Source organism: Chrysemys picta, chromosome 5 (assembly GCF_011386835.1).
Source record: "Chrysemys picta bellii isolate R12L10 chromosome 5, ASM1138683v2, whole genome shotgun sequence".
NCBI lineage: Eukaryota > Metazoa > Chordata > Testudines > Emydidae > Chrysemys > Chrysemys picta.
Window position 1 is genome coordinate 48,137,264 of NC_088795.1, and position 22,443 is coordinate 48,159,706.

Consider the following 22,443-nt stretch of genomic DNA (forward strand, 5'->3'; position numbering starts at 1 on the left):
TAGTATTTTTGTTTATTATTTTATTTTGAAAATGTGAGATTTTGAAGATGTTTACCTTAATGTGACCTTTCCTTTAGATAAAATGCCTTGTACTTTCCATGGTATTTTGCTCCTAAGAGAATTTATTCAAAATCAGGCAAAGAATTTAAAGTTTCACAGACCCATCTTTCAACACTCCTTTCAGTGGCATTAAATGAAATACAGAGGCTAATTAAGAAGGGGGGAAAGTTCCTTCAGCTGCATGGAGAAAGTACTGTTGTACTGGAAATTAAGTCTATGGACCAGACTCTGGGCTCAGTTAATAGCACTAAACTATGGAGTAACTCCACTGAAATAAATGGAGTAAGCCTGTTTACCAAGCTGTGACATAGCTCATTTACATCCCTTCTTAAAATTAACTGCTGCTATCTCATTATGACACGAAATACCATAAACTAAGTGATTGGGCAAAAAAATGGCAAATTAAATTTAATGTGCATAAATGTAAATTAATGCACATTGGAAAAAAAATAACCCCAACTATGCATATGATATGATGGGGCTAATTTAGCAACAACTAATCAGGAAAAAGATCTTGGAGTCATCGTGGATAGTTCTCTGAAGACGTCCACGCAGTGTGCAGCCAAAGTCAAAAAAGCAAACAGAATGTTAGGAATCATAAAAAAGGGATAGAGAATAAGACGGAGAATATCTTATTGTCCTTATATAAATCTATGGTATGCCCACATCTTGAATACTGCGTACAGATGTGGTGTCCTCATCTCAAAAAAGATATACTGGCATTAGAAAAGGATCAGAGAAGGGCAACTAAAATGATTAGGGGTTTGGAACGGGTTCTACATGAGGAGAGATTAAAGAGGCTAGGACTTTTCAGCTTGGAAAAGAGGAGACGAAGGGGGGATCTGATAGAGATATATAAAATCATGAGTGATATGGAGAAAGTAAATAAGGAAAAGTTATTTACTTGATCCCATAATATAAGAACTAGGGGCCACCAAATGAAATTAATGGGCAGCAGGTTTAAAACAAATAAAAGGAAGTTCTTCTTCACACACCGCACAGTCAACCTGTGGAACTCCTTGCCTGAGGAGGTTGTGAAGGCTAGGACTATAACAGGGTTTAAATGAGAACTAGATAAATTCATGGAGGTTAAGTCCATTAATGGCTATTAGCCAGGATGGGTAAGGAATGGTGTCCCTAGCCTCTGTTGTCAGAGGATGGAGATGATTGGCAGGAGAGAGATCACTTGATCATTATGAAAATACTTAGAGGAGAGGAAAGTGATCAGGAACAGTCAGCATGGATTCACCAAGGGGAAGTCGTGCCTGACTAACCTAATTGCCTTCTATGATGAGATAACTGGCTCTGTGGATGAGGGGAAAGCAATGGATGTGTTATTCCTTGACTTTAGTAAAGCTTTTGATACGGTCTCCCACAGTATTCTTGCCACCAAATTAAAGAAGTATGGGCTGGATGAATGGACTGTAAGGTGGATAGAAAGCTGGCTAGATCGTCGGGCTCAACGGGTAGTGATCAATGACTCCATGTCTAGTTGGCAGCCGGTTTCAAGCGGAGTGCCCCAAGGGTCGGTCCTGGGGCCGGTTTTGTTTAATATCTTTATTAATGATCTGGAGGATGGTGTGGAGTGCACTCTCAGCAAGTTTGCAGATGACACTAAACTAGGAGGCGTGGTAGATACACTAGAGCAGGGGTGTCAAACTCAATTGCACAGGGGGCCAAAACTCAAAACTCGTGGGCCGAACAGTATAACCATTTATTTAACAGACTAAATATTTATGTTTTTTAACCATTAATATGAACCAAAATACAGGATATCATTCCAAAATAAATACATTTCAACTTAAAATATTTTGCTCTTCATAAAAAAATATCCTGTCAATACAATACATTCAAAATCTGTACATGCTGGAATATTAAAAAATCTGAAAATATAAATAAAAAATTGAATTTAAAGCAAAAGTATAATCATAACAAATCATAACATTCCATTTTCTTGTCCTATTTAGTCAGAGCCTGATACTTGGAGTCTTTTCTTTGCAACAAGTTCGTTTATGTTTGGGGTTAGGTTCTGTGTTGTGAAGATTCTCAGGATCGATTGCAGGTGTTCATCAGTGAGGCGACTCCTGTGTGACGTTTTGTTAATTTTCATCACAGAGAACAGCTGCTCGCACAGATATGTGCTGCCAAACATGGACAGGATTCGAGCCGCATGTTGGCGGAGCTGCGGCATCGCTTCAGGAATGAAGCGAGTGAACTGTGCTGGCCCCGCAGTGTCGTACTTTGCCTTCAGTGTCCCGTTACATTGCAGTTCTATCAGCTCCATCTGCATTTCTACAGGTGCGGTTTCCACATCGACTGCAAATGGGTTGCGAAGCAGCTCGAAGTTACTTTTCTGTGCCTCAAAGTCACTGAAGCGCCGTGCGAACTCAGTGCGCAGCGCGCTGAGTTTTTCAGCAAAGGTGGCATTTGGGAAAACTGTGGCACTTTCTTGGTTCCGTATTACTTGGCAACAGGGAAAGTGAGACAAGTTGCATTGGTGCATTTGTGTCTCCCATAAGCGCAGCTTCACTTGAAATGCCTTCACTGCATCATGCATATCGGTTATTATGTGCTCTCGTCCCTGGAGTTGAAGGTTTAAAGCGCTAAGATGCGACGTTATGTCAGCCAGGAACGCCAACTCACATTTCCACTTTTCATCCCGCAGAACTGTGCAGTCTTTCCCCTTACTGTCCATGAACTGGCAGATTTCCTCTCGCAGCTCAAAGTGTCTTTTGAGAACTTTTCCCCGACTTAGCCACCGGACCTCCGTATGATATGGCATATCGCCAAACTCGCTATCTATTTCCCGCAGAAAAGACTGGAATTGGCGGTGATTTAAACCGTGGGCTCTGATAAAGTTGACGGTTTGTGTTACAGTGTTCATCACATGATCCATTTTTAGGACTTTAGCACTGAGCGATTCCTGGTGTATGATGCAGTGATACACTGTCAACTCACCGGCACAGTTCTCCTCCCGCATCTTTGAGCGCATCCTTCCCACCAGTCCATTTTTTTCACCACACATAGCAGGTGCGCCATCTGTTGTAAGTCCAACGAGTTTTTCCCACGGCAGTTTCATGTCGGTTACACTTTGAAATACATTTCCAAAGATGTCTTCTCCTTTCGTTGTCCCGTGCATCGATTTAATGTCCAGTATTTCCTCTGTTACGCACAAATTGGAATCCACACCACGGATAAATATCGCCAGCTGTGCAGTGTCAGTCGCGTCAGTAGTTTCATCCACGGCAAGGGAGTATGCAACAAAATCTTTTGCTCTTTCAGTCAACTGTGTTTTCAAATCAGTCGCCATCTCACAAACCCGATTAGCAACAGTGTTTCTGCTGAGGCTTACATTTGCAAACGCTCGCGTTTTATCTGGACAAAGGACGTCGCACACTTTCATCATACAATTCTTTACGAATTCCCCCTCGGTAAACGGCCGTCCTGATTTGGCGATCTCTTCGGCCACAATGAAACTTGCTTTCACAGCAGCTTCACTTTGTGATTTTGCTTTGGTGAAAAACGTCTGCTGGGATGTCAAATTCTTCTTCAACTCCTCTACCTTTTGTAGCTTCTGTCCTGCGCTCAGGTTTTTGAATTTGTTCTCATGTTTCGTCTCGTAGTGCCGTCTTAGGTTATACTCCTTCATTACAGCGATATTACTCCCGCAAAGGAGACACACTGGTTTACCTGCAATTTCAGTAAACATATACTCATTCTCCCACCGGCTTTGAAAGCCTCGGTTTTCAGAATCAATTTTTCTCTTGGCCATTGTTGGGGTCTAGCTTTGATTTGATATTAGCGTTGTATACATCAACAGACCGCGAACTTGAACCGCGGCTTGCCGTTGGCGGCAATTGCACTGCATCATGGGATTTGTAGTATGTGTTATTGGGGCGTCATATCACAGGGCCATTAAAAACAGATATATAAAACGATTTCGCGGGCCGGATATAATTGTATGGCGGGCCGGATGTGGCCCGCGGGCCTTGAGTTTGACACATGTGTTTTATATACGCTTATGTAAGATATATACCCCCCGACATACACACACACACACACATATACACAGTCCGTTATTACTTTTCTGCAATTTTCCACAGCTGAGTCCACAAGTCAGCCACAATTTTTTTACAATCATCCCAATCATTTAGAATTCAAGTAGAGCCTTATAAATTAATCAAATATACAAAAAGAAAAGGACTGAAAGGGTTAATATTTATGAACAGAGGCCTCCCCCTTCCCCTTATCCAGGTTTCCAGATAGTTAACAATTCCTCCTTAACATCAGCCAAAAATATATCTGCTCCCCAGTCAAAGAGGTACCCATATTCCCTGAATAACTCATATCAAATACATTTGGTGTATAATTATCAATCCTCTCTGTTTCGGATGATTCACACATCTTCTGGCCTTGCCCATCTGTGGAGGTCTGGCAGGTATCTGCCTGTTGTAAAATGATCAACAAGGGGTTAAATGAGTTACTCAGCGTTATGAGTTGGATTCATGCTCCCCTTCTCCTTTACTTCCTGTTTAGTTAGTGGGTGCTTTCCTCCACTTTATGTAGTTGAACAAAAGTAGCATGTTCTAAGCCTGCACTGCACTGCCTGGTGCACTGAACAGTCCTTTTGTAAAACAGCCATACCCTCTGCTGCAGCATTTCAGACCAGTTTCAGTCAGTCATCCCTAGGGAAAGGTCTTGGATATGACCCTGTGGCCTGATTAAGTGGACTCCTCATAAGCCCGCAATGGCATGGCCAATAGCTCAGGTGGTACCTTTCCTTCCCACTCACAGCCATCCAGGGGGAGGACTCTTAAAGGAGCCATTACTCTTTTTTCTCGTGGATTCAGACAAATACACCACTACCACCACCATCCATTCTATCTGCTTTCAAGCAACTGGGACCTTCAGGAGTGTGTTCAAGGCCATTGTTCCACAGCCATGTTGTAGATCAGGGGTGTCAAACTCAATTGCACAGGGGGCCAAAACTCAAAACTCGTGGGCCGAACAGTATAACCATTTATTTAACAGACTAAATATTTATGTTTTTTAACCATTAATATGAACCAAAATACAGGATATCATTCCAAAATAAATACATTTCAACTTAAAATATTTTGCTCTTCATAAAAAAATATCCTGTCAATACAATACATTCAAAATCTGTACATGCTGGAATATTAAAAAATCTGAAAATATAAATAAAAAATTGAATTTAAAGCAAAAGTATAATCATAACAAATCATAACATTCCATTTTCTTGTCCTATTTAGTCAGAGCCTGATACTTGGAGTCTTTTCTTTGCAACAAGTTCGTTTATGTTTGGGGTTAGGTTCTGTGTTGTGAAGATTCTCAGGATCGATTGCAGGTGTTCATCAGTGAGGCGACTCCTGTGTGACGTTTTGTTAATTTTCATCACAGAGAACAGCTGCTCGCACAGATATGTGCTGCCAAACATGGACAGGATTCGAGCCGCATGTTGGCGGAGCTGCGGCATCGCTTCAGGAATGAAGCGAGTGAACTGTGCTGGCCCCGCAGTGTCGTACTTTGCCTTCAGTGTCCCGTTACATTGCAGTTCTATCAGCTCCATCTGCATTTCTACAGGTGCGGTTTCCACATCGACTGCAAATGGGTTGCGAAGCAGCTCGAAGTTACTTTTCTGTGCCTCAAAGTCACTGAAGCGCCGTGCGAACTCAGTGCGCAGCGCGCTGAGTTTTTCAGCAAAGGTGGCATTTGGGAAAACTGTGGCACTTTCTTGGTTCCGTATTACTTGGCAACAGGGAAAGTGAGACAAGTTGCATTGGTGCATTTGTGTCTCCCATAAGCGCAGCTTCACTTGAAATGCCTTCACTGCATCATGCATATCGGTTATTATGTGCTCTCGTCCCTGGAGTTGAAGGTTTAAAGCGCTAAGATGCGACGTTATGTCAGCCAGGAACGCCAACTCACATTTCCACTTTTCATCCCGCAGAACTGTGCAGTCTTTCCCCTTACTGTCCATGAACTGGCAGATTTCCTCTCGCAGCTCAAAGTGTCTTTTGAGAACTTTTCCCCGACTTAGCCACCGGACCTCCGTATGATATGGCATATCGCCAAACTCGCTATCTATTTCCCGCAGAAAAGACTGGAATTGGCGGTGATTTAAACCGTGGGCTCTGATAAAGTTGACGGTTTGTGTTACAGTGTTCATCACATGATCCATTTTTAGGACTTTAGCACTGAGCGATTCCTGGTGTATGATGCAGTGATACACTGTCAACTCACCGGCACAGTTCTCCTCCCGCATCTTTGAGCGCATCCTTCCCACCAGTCCATTTTTTTCACCACACATAGCAGGTGCGCCATCTGTTGTAAGTCCAACGAGTTTTTCCCACGGCAGTTTCATGTCGGTTACACTTTGAAATACATTTCCAAAGATGTCTTCTCCTTTCGTTGTCCCGTGCATCGATTTAATGTCCAGTATTTCCTCTGTTACGCACAAATTGGAATCCACACCACGGATAAATATCGCCAGCTGTGCAGTGTCAGTCGCGTCAGTAGTTTCATCCACGGCAAGGGAGTATGCAACAAAATCTTTTGCTCTTTCAGTCAACTGTGTTTTCAAATCAGTCGCCATCTCACAAACCCGATTAGCAACAGTGTTTCTGCTGAGGCTTACATTTGCAAACGCTCGCGTTTTATCTGGACAAAGGACGTCGCACACTTTCATCATACAATTCTTTACGAATTCCCCCTCGGTAAACGGCCGTCCTGATTTGGCGATCTCTTCGGCCACAATGAAACTTGCTTTCACAGCAGCTTCACTTTGTGATTTTGCTTTGGTGAAAAACGTCTGCTGGGATGTCAAATTCTTCTTCAACTCCTCTACCTTTTGTAGCTTCTGTCCTGCGCTCAGGTTTTTGAATTTGTTCTCATGTTTCGTCTCGTAGTGCCGTCTTAGGTTATACTCCTTCATTACAGCGATATTACTCCCGCAAAGGAGACACACTGGTTTACCTGCAATTTCAGTAAACATATACTCATTCTCCCACCGGCTTTGAAAGCCTCGGTTTTCAGAATCAATTTTTCTCTTGGCCATTGTTGGGGTCTAGCTTTGATTTGATATTAGCGTTGTATACATCAACAGACCGCGAACTTGAACCGCGGCTTGCCGTTGGCGGCAATTGCACTGCATCATGGGATTTGTAGTATGTGTTATTGGGGCGTCATATCACAGGGCCATTAAAAACAGATATATAAAACGATTTCGCGGGCCGGATATAATTGTATGGCGGGCCGGATGTGGCCCGCGGGCCTTGAGTTTGACACATGTGTTGTAGATTGTCCCTACATGAGGCACTAGAAGGGTAAGGAAGCACCTTATTTACCCATATAGGGGTTGGCCAAAATCTGGACCTTCAGGCTATTTTATTTACCATCTCCCAACATTATTGCAAATAATCAATGGAAAATAGCACACAATGTTGACATCAGTGTGGATTATTTTCCATTATATAACACAGAGTTAAACACAGATGAAGTAACGTGATGTTTTCCCTGCATGTTTGTGTAAATAAAAATAGAAGTTTTAATATCATGTGTGGTCAGTGAGGAGCTAAGCCTGAGACCATTAGACATTTATTCTGACTCTTGGTTGATTTTGGAGGATTGTGTTGTTCATTATACATAATTAATGGGATTTTGCCTGGGTATGGAGTGCAGATTGGGCTCTGTGTAATGTAAACATTTTGTATATTGCATGTGCAGTCAGTGAACTTCAGTGGAAGATTTGCCTGAGATATGAATGCAGGATTTGTTCCATTTACTCTCTGGGGCAGGGACTGTCTTCCTGTTCAGTGTTTGTACAGTGCCTAGCACAATGAGGTCCTGGTGTGTGACTGGGGTTCCTAGATATCGTGGACATACAGATTAATAAATAATAATGAAAGCAGAATTTGTTCATTGCCATATAAATAATAACCTAAAACCATTTTTTGGTCTTCTGTTTGATTTCTACTACATTATTAGCATGCATAAAGTTTGTAACCTTTCTTAAATGTCAGAATATGAAAAATAGGCACTCTGCTTAAACACATATACTATTTGTTCCTTTTAAACATGCTAGAGAAGCTTGGTTCACTGGTGGGACTATCAGAGAGACATAATGGAGACAGCTCTGGCCCTGAGACCACTTAAAGCTGCTTCCAAGCAGCTCTTAATTTCACCACTGGCTTAGGATCCATTAAGTCAACTGGTAAAGATGAGCAGCACTTTGCCACACACACTGCAACACCTGACACATCCCCACACAGAAACCTGAATGGGTCAATAGAGAGCTCCCAACAACAAGGGAATTCCTCACTGACAATTTGCAGGGGGATTATGGACCCTTGTGGAGTAGTTTAAAAAAAGTCACCTTTTTCAAAAAAGGTTTCAAAAGCTGAATAGTTTATAGGTGGTCATATATTTCACTACTCCTACAAGGCTGCAGTACTGATGAGGAAACAGACCTTGCACGAATATCAGCAATGATCCACCTTACCATTAACAGTCCACTACTCCTTTTCCTGAACTCTCTCTTAGTTTTACTCTATAGTATTCACTTATTCATTATGCACAGAGAATATCTACTTTTCTGTTTCTCTTCTCTAAATACCTTAGCTTCCTGAACTAGGCTCTGTACATATCTGTAGTATTTTGCTTTGGTTTCTTACAGCCAAATAAACATTTTTAACTCAGAAATAGGCAGACACTTCCTTCTGTAATCCACCTCACATTCACAGCAAAAAAGGGGCCTAACATCTTGAAGGGAATGAATATTTCAAATTTAAGGAACAAAATGTTAAAGTTTCTTAAAATGAGACATAATTAGCTTGATTCTAGATAAGCTTAGAGGTTGCATAGGGATTGTTGCATAACTTTAAGACAATGTTTGGCTTTGGTTTCAATCAATTATTCAGCTTCTTAACATTTTAATAATTGGTCTAATGTGATATAATTAAATATACTAGAAATTCAAATAATTGTATTTACAGTTGCAAAAAAAAGTTTCAGGATTTACTGAGGCCCTATATAGTACTGACACTTACTGCTTAACATTTGTGTAGGAGCCAGATGAAAGGAAGGGAAAGGTGCATATTTTCCCTACTTTTAAAAAGTTTTGAAATAATAAATTATAGCTTTTAATAATCCAAATTTATTAAATCAATTTTTCTCTTGGCCATTGTTGGGGTCTAGCTTTGATTTGATATTAGCGTTGTATACATCAACAGACCGCGAACTTGAACCGCGGCTTGCCGTTGGCGGCAATTGCACTGCATCATGGGATTTGTAGTATGTGTTATTGGGGCGTCATATCACAGGGCCATTAAAAACAGATATATAAAACGATTTCGCGGGCCGGATATAATTGTATGGCGGGCCGGATGTGGCCCGCGGGCCTTGAGTTTGACACATGTGCACTAGAGGGTAGGGATCGGATACAGAGGGACCTAGACAAATTAGAGGATTGGGCCGAAAAAAAACCTGATGAGGTTCAACAAGGACAAGTGCAGAGTCCTGCACTTAGGACGGAAGAATCCCATGCACTGCTACAGATTAGGGACCGAATGGCTAGGTAGTAGTTCTGCAGAAAAAGACCTAGGGGTCACAGTGGACGAGAAGCTGGATATAAGTCAACAGTGTGCTCTTGTTGCCAAGAAGGCTAACGGCATTTTGGGCTGTATAAGTAGGGGCATTGCCAGCAGATCGAGGAACATGATCGTTCCCCTTTATTCGACATTGGTGAGGCCTCATCTGGAATACTGTGTCCAGTTTTGGGTCCCACACTACAAGAAGGATGTGGAAAAATTAGAAAGAGTCCAGCGGAGGGCAACAAAAATGATTAGGGGTCTGGAGCACATGACTTATGAGGAGAGGCTGAGGGAACTGGGATTGTTTAGTCTCCAGAAGAGAAGAATGAGGGGGGATTTGATAGTAGCCTTCAACTACCTGAAGGGGGGTTCCAAAGAGGATGGAGCTCGGCTGTTCTCAGTGGTGGCAGATGACAGAACAAGGAGCAATGGTCTCAAGTTGCAGTGGGGGAGGTCCAGGTTGGATATTAGGAAACACTATTCCACTAGGAGGGTGGTGAAGCACTGGAATGTGTTACCTAGGGAGGTGGTGGAGTCTCCTTCTGTCAAGGCTGGATCCCCACTTTGAACTTTAGGGTACAAATGTAGGGGCCTGCATGAAAACTTCTAAGCTTAACTACCAGCTTAGCTTTGGTTCGGCTGCCACCATTTCAATGGATTCCATTTTTAGGAAACCTTGAAAAACCTTCACCAAATCCCTGGTGAAAACAAATCCAAACCCCTTGGATCTTAAAACAAGGAGAAATTAACCATTCCCCTCCTTCCTCCCACCAACTCCTGGTGAATCAAGATCCAACCCCCTTGGATCTTGAACAAGGAAAAATCAATCAGGTTCTTAAAAAGAAGGTTTTTAATTAAAGAAAAAGGTAAAAATCATCTCTGTAAAATCAGTATGGAAATTAACCTTACAGGGTAATCAAACTTAAAGAGCTCAGAGGACTCCCCTCTAGTTTCAGGTTCAAAGTACAGCAAACAAAGATAAACACTCTAGTAAAAGGTACATTTACAAGTTGAGAAAACAAAGGAAAACTAACACGCCTTGCCTGGCTATTTACTTACAAGTTTGAAATAGGAGAGACTTGTTTAGAAAGATGTGGAGAACCTGGATTGATGTCTGGTCCCTCTCAGTCCCGAGAACGAACACACTCCCAAACAAAGAACACAAACAACAGCCTTCCCCCCCCAGATTTGAAAGTATCTTGTCCCCTTATTGGTCCTTTAGGTCAGATGCCAGCCAGGTTACCTGAGCTTCTTAACCCTTTACAGGGAAAAGGATTTTGGAGTCTCTGGCCAGGAGGGGTTTTATAGTACTGTACACAGGACAGCTATTACACTTCCCTTTATAGTTATGACACGCCCCCCCCAAATCACAGATAGTGTTGGATGTTTGGTTCCACACTGGCTGTGATTTCTTCCTGGAGTTCTAGGAGAAAACAGAGTTAATAAGACACATGTACCTTTAGACATACTACTGATTATATAAAAACTAATAATATGTTTTATTTCAAGAACAATTGTTAATTAGTTAACTTTGGGAAACTTTCCCGGGAGAGTGCATCAGCCACTTTGTTAGAAGCTCCCGAAATGTGTTGTATTTCAAAATCAAAATTTTGGAGAGCTAAACTCCACCGAAGAAGTTTTTTGTTATTTTCCTTGGCGGTATGAAGCCACTGTAGCGCAGCATGGTCTGTTTGTAGTTGGAAACGCCGTCCCCAAACATATGCGTAGCTTTTTCAGCGCGTACACAATGGCATAGCATTCCTTTTCGCTGATTGACCAATGGCTTTTCCTCTCAGACAGTTTCTTACTGAGAAATACGACAAGATGGAATTTTTGATCCGATCCTTCCTGCATTAAAACTGCTCCCACGCCTTGCTCGGACGCATCTGTGGTTACTTGGAACGGTTTGTCAAAGTCTGGGGCCCTTAGCATAGGGTCAGACATGAGTGTTGCCTTAAGCTGGTTAAAGGCCTTTTGACACTCATCAGTCCACTGAACTGCATTTGGCTGTTTCTTTCTGGTTAGGTTTGTCAGTGGGGCGGCGATTTGGCTGTAGTGGGGTACAAATCGCCTATAATATCCAGCCAAGCCTAAGAAGGATTGGACCTGTTTCTTAGACTTTGGAACCGGCCACTTTTGGATAGCATTCACTTTGGCCTGTAGGGGATTTATAGTTCCTTGACCCACCTGGTGCCCCAGGTAAGTCACTCTGTTTTGGCCTATTTGACACTTTTTAGCCTTAACAGTTAGTCCTGCCTGCTGGATGCGCTTGAAAACTTTTTCCAGGTGCTCCATGTGCTCTGCCCATGAATCAGAAAAAATGGCCACATCGTCGAGGTAGGCAACTGCAGATTCTCCCAATCCTGCTAGGAGACCATTTACAAGTCTTTGGAAGGTGGCGGGTGCATTTCGCAACCCGAAAGGGAGTACATTGAATTCATACACCCCTGCCTGGGTGACGAAGGCTGACCTTTTCTTAGCGGGTTCATCTAGTGGTACTTGCCAGTACCCCTTGGTTAAGTCTAAAGTAGAGATGAATTGGGCATGTCCCAATTTCTTCAATAGCTCATCTGTGCGTGGCATTGGATAGTTGTCAGGACGAGTTACAGCATTTAGCTTACGGTAGTCCACGCAAAAGCGTATTTCCCCATCTGGTTTGGGAACTAGAACCACTGGAGATGCCCATGCACTCTTAGAGGGGCGGATTATACCCATCTGTAGCATGTCCTGGATCTCCCTTTGTATAGCAGTTTTGGCATGAGGTGACTCCCGGTAGGGTGGGGTTCTAATAGGGTGAGCATTACCTGTGTCAATGGAGTGGTATGCCCGTTCGGTCCATCCTGGAGTGGCTGAGAAAATTGGTGCAAAGCTTGTGCACAGCTTCTTGATCTGCTGTTGCTGCAGACGTCCAAGGGTCGTGGAGAGGTTCACCTCTTCCACGCCACCATCCTTTTTTTCTTTGTAGTAGACACCTTCAGGCCACTTCGCGTCATTTGTTTCCTGGGCTGTAAACTGGCAAACGTTTAATTCTCTGGAATAAAAGGGCTTAAGAGAATTAACATGGTATACCTTAGGCTTTATGTTGGAGGTGGGGGAGGCTATGAGATAGTTAACAGCTCCTAGGCGCTCCTGGACCGTGAATGGTTCTTCCCACGACGCTTCCATTTTATGGGCCTGGAGCGCCTTTAAGACCATGACTTGGTCTCCTACTTTGAAGGACCGTTCTCTGGAATGTTTATCATACCAGGCCTTTTGCTTTTTCTGAGCATCCTTTAGGTTTTCTTTAGCAAGGGCTAAAGAATGTCGGAGGGTGTTTTGTAGGTTGCTTACAAAGTCTAGAATGTTAGTTTCTGGAGAAGGCGTAAACCCCTCCCATTGCTGCTTCACCAACTGTAATGGCCCCTTAACCTCACGGCCATACACAAGTTCAAATGGTGAAAACCCTAAACTGGGATGTGGTACAGCCCTGTAGGCAAAAAGCAACTGCTGCAACACGAGGTCCCAATCATTGGAGTGTTCATTTACAAATTTACGTATCATGGCCCCCAAAGTTCCATTAAACCTCTCCACCAGGCCATTGGTTTCATGGTGGTAAGGGGTGGCAACCAAGTGATTCACCCCATGAACTTCCCACAGGTTTTCCATGGTCCCTGCCAGGAAATTAGTTCCCGAATCTGTAAGGATGTCGGAGGGCCAACCTACCCTGGCAAAAATGTCTGTTAATGCCTGGCACACACTTTTAGCCCTGGTGTTGCTTAAGGGTACTGCTTCCGGCCATCGGGTAGCAAAATCCATGAAAGTCAGTACGTACTGCTTTCCTCTGGGTGTCTTCTTTGGGAAAGGACCCAGAATATTCACAGCTACGCGCTGAAATGGGACCTCAATTATGGGTAGTGGCTGGAGAGGGGCTTTAACCTGGTCTTGGGGCTTTCCCACTCGTTGGCACACCTCACAAGACCGGACATATTTAGCAACGTCCTTGCCCATTCCCTCCCAGTGGAAGGACTTCCCCAACCGGTCCTTGGTTCTGTTCACCCCAGAATGGCCACTGGGATGATCATGGGCTAAGCCCAAGAGCTTTACCCGATACTTAGTGGGAACTACCAACTGTCCTGGAGGATGCCAGTCTTCCTGGTGCCCACCAGAAAGAGTCTCCTTGTATAAAAGTCCTTGTTCTACAACAAACCGGGATCGGTTAGAAGAGCTGAGAGGCGGTGGGGTGCTCCGCGCCGCCGCCCAAGCTTTTTGAAGGCTGTCATCTGCTTCCTGCTCGGCCTGGAACTGTTCCCTTGATGCTGGAGACATCAGTTCCTCCTTGGACTGTGGACTGGGGCTTGGTCCCTCTGGAAGCGATGCAGGTGCTGGGGCTGTTTCCATTGACTGTGAACTGCTGTCCGCTGGTGCACTATGTGGTATTTCAGGCTCTGGCTGAGCCTTTTGGGTAGGGTTATCTGCTGCTTCTGCCAGTTCAGGCTCGCTGGTGCCCTCTGGCGTTGGAGTTGTAGACGGGTTTGCAAGCGCTGGACTCAGGGCTCGCAATGGTTCTGGTGCTGGTTGCGTTGACAGTTCTGGTTCTGGGACTGGCTTTGGCTGGGTCTCTGGGATTGGATCCACTACGGCTGTTGCAGTTGTTGGCAGGGGATCCAGTTCCACCACCTTTGTCTTGGTCTCCGGTAACACAGACGGGGCCCTGGTGGACGGCTCAGGAACAGGGATGGGGGTGAAAGCTTGCTTAGCCTGGCTGCGGGTGACTATTCCCACCCTCTTGGCTAGTTTCACATGGTTGGCCAAATCTTCCCCCAGCAGCATGGGAATGGGATAATTGTTATAGACTGCAAAAGTCCACATTCCTGACCAGCCCTTGTACTGGACATGCAACGTGGCTGTAGGCAAGGTTACTGACTGTGACACGAATTGTCACTGTAGCCTCCGGGTTGATGAGTTTGGGGTCCACTAGGGATTGGTGGATAGTTGACACTTGAGCCCCAGTGTCCCTCCAAGCGGTAACCTTCTTTCCGCCCACTCTCAAGGTTTTCCTTCGCTCCGAGGGTATGAGAGAGGCATCTGGGTTTGGGGATCTTTGGTGTGATTGGGGTGTAATGAACTGTAATCGGTTGGGGTTCTTGGGGCAGTGAGCCTTTATATGTCCCAGTTCATTACATTTAAAACATCGCCCTGCTAAGGTATCACCGGGACGATGTTGGTTGGTGGAGACTGGTGTGGTGGGGTGAGAAGGCGTCTGGGGTTTCCCTTGGGATGTGGGTGGGGCCTTGGGTTGTCCCCGGTGGTAAGGTTTTGTTTCGGCTTGCCCCTTCTGATATTCGCTCCAACTGCTACTAGTTTTTTTCTTTTCTGCCACCTCCACCCATTGGGCTCCAATCTCCCCCGCCTCAGTTACAGTTTTGGGCTTCCTATCTAGGATGTACCTTTCTATTTCCTCAGGAACACCCTCTAAAAACTGCTTCATTTTTACTAGGGAAAGCAGATCTTTCAGAGATTGAACATTTGCTCCTGATACCCAGGCATCACAATTTTTGTCAATGTGGTAGGCATGACGGGTAAATGACACATCGGGTTTCCACTTTAGGGCTCTGAACCGCCGACGGGCATGCTCGGGTGTTAGCCCCATTCTGAGTCTGGCCTTGTTTTTAAAAAGTTCATAACTGTTCATGTGTTCCTTAGGCATTTCAGCCGCCACCTCTGCTAAGGGTCCACTGAGCTGCGGCCTCAGCTCTACCATGTACTGGTCTTCAGCGATGCTGTATCCAAGGCAGGCCCTTTCAAAAATTTTTAAGAAGGCCTCAGTATCATCGCCTGCCTTGTAGGTGGGGAATTTTCTGGGATGGGAAGTGGTACCTGGAGGGGGGTTGTTAGCATTGGCTGGTGCATTCTGCTTAGCCTTTGCTACTTCAAGTTTATGCTTCCTTTTTTTTTTTTCTCTTTCCTTCATCTTTTTTTTTTTTCAGCTTTATAGTTCTCTTGTGAGCCTCCTCTTTGGCTTTTTTCAGCTCCATCTCTTTTTTATGGGCCTCCTTTTTGGCTTTTTTTTCTCTTGCTCTCTGCTCTGTCTCGAGTTTTGTTAATTGAAGCAGTCTCTGATGTTTTCTTTTATTTTTTTCTGCTTCTAGTTTGGCCAGTTTTATTTTTTTAGCTACTTTTTTGGTAGTCATTTTCCTGTTTTCTTGTGCTGGGTCACCCCCTCTGCAGTTGACTGAAACTGGGAAGCTCTCAGCTCTGGCTGCTGCTGAGTTAACAGAGACTTTCTAACTAGCTACTCCCGAGGATGTAAAAAGAAAAAAAAACACAATTTAGCTTGTAAATTCCCTTTAGCTTTGTTTGCCCATTTGAACACTTCTCTTAACAAAGGACCTGTTAAAAAAACTTAACACCTCTGCCTTCAGGGAAGGAGAGATAAGATATGCATCTATCTACTTCCAGCTCGGCTTTCCAAGCAGCTAGAAGGAAAAAAAAAATCTCACTGGCTTTTGGGTTTAAAATGATCCCACCGCTCTACCACCATGTCAAGGCTGGATCCCCACTTTGAACTTTAGGGTACAAATGTAGGGGCCTGCATGAAAACTTCTAAGCTTAACTACCAGCTTAGCTTTGGTTCGGCTGCCACCATTTCAATGGATTCCATTTTTAGGAAACCTTGAAAAACCTTCACCAAATCCCTGGTGAAAACAAATCCAAACCCCTTGGATCTTAAAACAAGGAGAAATTAACCATTCCCCTCCTTCCTCCCACCAACTCCTGGTGAATCAAGATCCAAACCCCTTGGATCTTGAACAAGGAAAAATCAATCAGGTTCTTAAAAAGAAGGTTTTTAATTAAAGAAAAAGGTAAAAATCATCTCTGTAAAATCAGTATGGAAATTAACCTTACAGGGTAATCAAACTTAAAGAGCTCAGAGGACTCCCCTCTAGTTTCAGGTTCAAAGTACAGCAAACAAAGATAAACACTCTAGTAAAAGGTACATTTACAAGTTGAGAAAACAAAGGAAAACTAACACGCCTTGCCTGGCTATTTACTTACAATTTTGAAATAGGAGAGACTTGTTTAGAAAGATGCGGAGAACCTGGATTGATGTCTGGTCCCTCTCAGTCCCGAGAACGAACACACTCCCAAACAAAGAACACAAACAACAGCCTTCCCCCCCCAAGATTTGAAAGTATCTTGTCCCCTTATTGGTCCTTTAGGTCAGATGCCAGCCAGGTTACATGAGCTTCTTAACCCTTTACAGGGAAAAGGATTTTGGAGTCTCTGGCCAGGAGGGGTTTTATAGTACTGTACACAGGACAGCTATTACCCTTCCCTTTATAGTTATGACACCTTCCTTGGAGGTTTTTAAGACCCGGCTTGACAAAGCCCTGGCTGGGATGATTTAGTTGGGAATTGGTCCTGCTTTGAGCAGGGGGTTGGATTAGATGACCTCTTGAGGTCCCTTCCAACCCTGATATTCTATGATTCTATGATTATCTGTTAGGTTCACTCCCTACATTGGCCACTGTTGGCAGACAGGATAGTGGGCTGGATGGACCTTTGGTCTGACTCAGTATGGCCATTCTTATGTTCTTGAGACACACAAAAATATTGTTTTAAATTATCAAAATCATTAAAAACTAAACACCACCATCACCACATAAGTTAATGGAACCATCAGGTGTATAGATATAGTAGTCAGATCTCAATTCTCATTGACTTTGAAAGTCTCCCTGCAGATGCTTTGGTCAGCAAGTATGGTAAACAAAAATTAAAAGTACCTTAGTGACATAGGACCCGAGGTTGCATTTTCAAAAGGCACTTAGGAACTTATGTCTGATTGACAGTAAGTAGGCTGGGAGAATATTAGATTTTAAAATCCCCAGTTTAGCTCATGTCACAAAATATACTCTTTATAATGCACAGAATCGTGAGAATAGGACCACAGTTGCCAGCTTTCACATGGTAAATAAGCACCCTGACTTTCACAATAAGCCAAAAATCAAAACAAGGCCAAAACAAGCTAATCCCTTAGAACCCCAACACTCTATGTAACTAGATCCACCCGGTGTGTAGTCAGGGACTGTGGTGGGCCCACTGTGCACCTCTGACTCTCTCCCCCTCTTTCACCTGCACCCCCCTGCTTGCCGATCAAAAAAAAAAAAAAAGAAGAAGAAGAAGCAACAAGCTACAACAACCAACAAGCTACAAGCAGAAACCTAGCCAGCAAGCAACCCACAAGCCAATTAGCCAAAAACAATCCCAATTTCTGTGGTTTTTCACACCACCTGAAAATAACTGATGGCTCAAACTCCCATTCAGGGAGTTATTTGTCCCTTCCAAAAAATAGAAGCCATATACAAAAATTATCCCACTTAAAATGGATCATTTAAGAATGCATTATTCTATTTAAATGAGGAGAGAAAAAAATAAGGAATTAGAATCATCTTTCTTTGAAATGTATGATTAATTCCTTCTTGTTTTAAACTCTTAAAAGACTTTTATATATAAGATTAATTTTAGTTTGATTTTGGTAATGCTTTCAAAATAAAAAAAAATAAAATTAGAAAATACATCCCACTTTCTCATCTAGTGATCTGAATATAAAGGAGCTACCATTTCTAGAATTACATCCAAAAGTGAGATTAAGAAAGATGCCAGAGACATCTGAGAAGAGACACAGAGAACCAGACTGAGTGAGATGCTGAAAGTGCCCAGTGTTTCTAGCTACCGAACAGAACACAGAGCACTGAAAAAAAGGCAGATAGTGACAGGGACATCACTCGCACCATCAACCTGTCTTTGTCTATGACATGGGCCAGTTTCTGACCTTACTTATGCCATCTGTTAGAATCTGGCCCTGCACTCCAATATATGGTCCCAAGTCAGTTGCGAATGTACCCAATCACTGAGCCCCACAGGCATCTATACCAACTGGGTCTATTCGCTGTTTCTGGCTCTGGGAATATAGGACACACTTCTAGGCTCTGACCTCTTGTCTGACACCCTTCTTTGAGAAATGGAGGGCAGCTTCCTAGACTGTGTGAGATTTCTTGAGTCTCCCCACCACTCTCATACACACACTTCCCCAGCGCTCCACCTAGGCTGTGACTTCTAGTTTAATCCGTTCAAGGAAAGCAGAGAAAACAGAGCTTTTTGAAAAACAAAAAAAAGTGTCCAGAGACACACCCTCCCTTTGTTTAATCTCGTCCCTTCATGACAGTTCAAGGTGTGTCAGCAATTCAAGCTAGGCAGAGTCCTGCTAGCTCTCACTTTCTTGCAAGTCCTTTGGTTATGTGTATGTGGCAATAGTTGACCCTTCTGCACAGAGCAGAACACAGTTCCTAAGTAGTTTCTCTGTTTAGCATGTTCTCCACTGGGACACTCCTCCCCTGTCCTGTGATGCCTGCCACATCCTCCATGTGGCCCCTGTGTAGAATGCCCATTGTGCCAGGGGCAATGGCCAGTAGTTTAAAGACCATCAAAATTGATGACCTAGATTGCAGTCTTGATGGTTTCTCAGTGATTGACACCTCACTGAAGGACTAACACCATTCCTGGGCTGGGCATTTATCTATAATGCAGTACAATAGGTTGTCTTTGGGTGTGCCCAGTCTTGTGTAGTCTTAGTGTCCAACATTTCCATAAAGAACAATGCAGACTCAAAAATATCCTTATCCTACTCTATCACAACAGCTTTACACTGGTGTAAGTATTGACTTCAGTGGAGTTACTGCTGAATCTCAATGATTCATGTGAGATCAGAAATCTATCTCTTGTTTCTGGAGAACAATCCATCCAAAGAGTATTTTGTAGGAGGAATGACATGTTGTGCCATCTCTGGAGACATGTTGTGTGTTATCTCTTTGTGATCTTCCATTCCAATGCACAGGCACTGAGCACAAGAACAAGCTGGACCTTATGTTATGAATTCTTCTTTCTTTACTTTATTTTCCTGTTAATTGCCATGCAGATATGGCCCTATATAATTAATTGATTAAAAGTGAAAGAAGCTCTGGGAGGTCAACTCACAAGTGAAAGATTCTGGTGAGAAAAAAAGTATAAGCTGAAACTAATAAATATATAATTCCCCCAATATAACTGACACCTGAGCTCCAGTACACATCTTGAAGTTAGATTCAAATTCCTTCACTTCAAAACATTTTTTAATATCTACCAAGTTTTAAAAGTGCCCTTTGTATTAAAATTGCTCTGAGAAAAAAAAAGAAAGATGTATGTGTGGTCTCCCCAATGGAAAATGAAACAATAATACAGTAGAGCTCTTTTCCTTTGAATTGTCTAACACAATAGGTGTTCCTAAGTCCCTGTTTATTTTTTTTTAAACTAAAGTCTTTCAATAGAAAAAAAAATCCACATTATATATAGTGAACAATATCTTGTAAGAATCCTATCTTAATGGATACATCACTCTGAGCATTCACATCTGTCCTACCTTTTAATTACAAATTGTAAAAAAAGAACAAAATTTACAATTGCATCATAAAATGTAAGGTAAAAAGTCTAACAACCTACACATATTATGTGGCTAATCTAGCATGCATCTGTTATACTTTTCCTTAGTATTAAACAAAAATCTATAGAACATCATTTTTTTCCTACTGTAAGTCTGATTTTTCCATCTTTATTCACACTAGGTAGTTCCTTATACTGGAGAATATCATCAGCTGTGGCCAACGTAAAACTGATGCATCTGAGATGTGGAGGTAAGGAAACATGGCAGAAAGATCTAAGCCACCTTTGTGTTCTCCTGATCCTTGGGCCAGTCAAAGCTGTCTAGTTCCCGGAACAACATATACCAGACCCAGAGCTATTCTAAATTATATCTGGCTGTTCCTGGTCCACCCTTCTAAAGTGCCCCCTGTCCTGAGAGAGATGAATTGTGTGGCATAGACCTGCTAAAGTTGCACTATGACACTCAGGGATTTTCCTTGCACCACCTCAGGGAGCCAGTTAGGTTCGCTGTCTGGCTGCTTTGCACCACCCTAGCAGTGCAAAGCCCGACCTGAGAGTTTACCATCACTTGGATAATCCTATTGAAGTCTATGGGACTATTTGTATAAATAAGTGTACTTAATAACACAGTCAGAGTGCCAATTAATAGTGAATGTCATGATGTTATTAATTTAGTTTTTCAGGTACTCATTATAAGATATTTTCACTTCAGTTCTGTAGCATTATCCTTTTCTACTCTGCTTATACTGGAACATACAGTTATTAAAAAAACCCTTACCTAGTATGAAACTGGGACTAGAATATAAATGAGAAGAAGAAAAGGTAAACTAACATTCAGTAATGAAGCCTGATCTAGTAATCTAAATCATGAAAACAATACAAACAGTTTATAAGCATGCTTTATGCTCTGATACATAAAGTAATGGAGATGATTCTGCCCGGGGGAATGTCATATACAGTATAACTGACAGAGCTGGCTGAATGGTAAAATGGATTCATATATATTTTCATGAATAAAAAGGACAAGTCAATCTGTTCATTAAATTGTCCACAAATCTTGAAAATTTTAAACAAAAATTAGGATAAATCCAAAAAGGCATAGTAAAATTGTGTTATTTGGATTATGGTTTATAATAACTAATTCAGCCAATTGTATTAACCAACATCAGTATCTAGCTGTGTGGGCCAATCAAGTCAAAACTGAACTCTAGACCTCTCTGGCACATTTATTTTTGTTTGTATGTTCAGGTGCCCACAATATGGCACAGAATAATGATTATCTGCCTTTACTTGTTTTTTTTATATAAACTTGAGGCCTTGTTTAGCTCATAAAACATGTGTCTGCCTCTCACTGGTATTATATCTTTAGTTCAAATATATCAGCCAGAGATGTACTATTAAAGGACTGCTGTGATGTCACGCTAACAATTGCTGCCTTAAGAGACTCGTCTTGTTTTGTAAAGCCTCCATTCTGTAGTACTAAATGTAGTATATAAGCAAAATATAAAATGGCTTACAATTTAAAATCAGAATTAGCAGAAACCACTAAAAATTATGTTATTACAACCTACTTGTTACAGTTAACTACTATAGAAGTTTAGAGTTCAACACATCTACCATTTATGACTCTACCCATGAAGCATCATTTTCAACTGTTTTCCAACAATGTGTATACAGAATGGATTTGGAAAATTGCTAATGAAAGCAAGATCAGACATAAAGCAAGTCCAGTTTTAGGAGAACATTGAGGTTATTATTACAGACTTTATGAGAAATGTAGAGATTGTCTGAAAACAGATAATCTGGAACAACTGCTTATGTGTGCTTGGAAATAAAAAGTTATAAATGTTATAAGTTCATGGACAAGAGGGCATTAGAAAATAGGAGGTGAAATTAAAAGGCAATTGTTTAGATCATATCTACCACATAAAAATACTGTAAGCCTGGATCAGCAGTGTTTGCAGCCAGCCACAGATCATATTGTTTAACGTTTTGCTAGAAAATATATTTTCAGTTTTTAACCTGACTTAAATTTAATGACAGGATATTGAAGTATAGCATAGAAGAAAGAGACAAACATTTGAAATCCTTTCAATAAGTTAATTTCCAGGTTTCTCCTAGAGATGAAAAAGTCATTGTTAACAGACAAAATTAGTCACTTACTTCATATATGTTAGAGTGAAATCTAAAAATCTAAAAGATAATTGCATTTTAAAATATTACTAAAAAAGTACACATTTTTCTAAAAACAATCCTAAAAGAAGAAAAATAGGTTTGGATAAATGAAACTGAAAATAAAAGAGCAACATTTAATCAG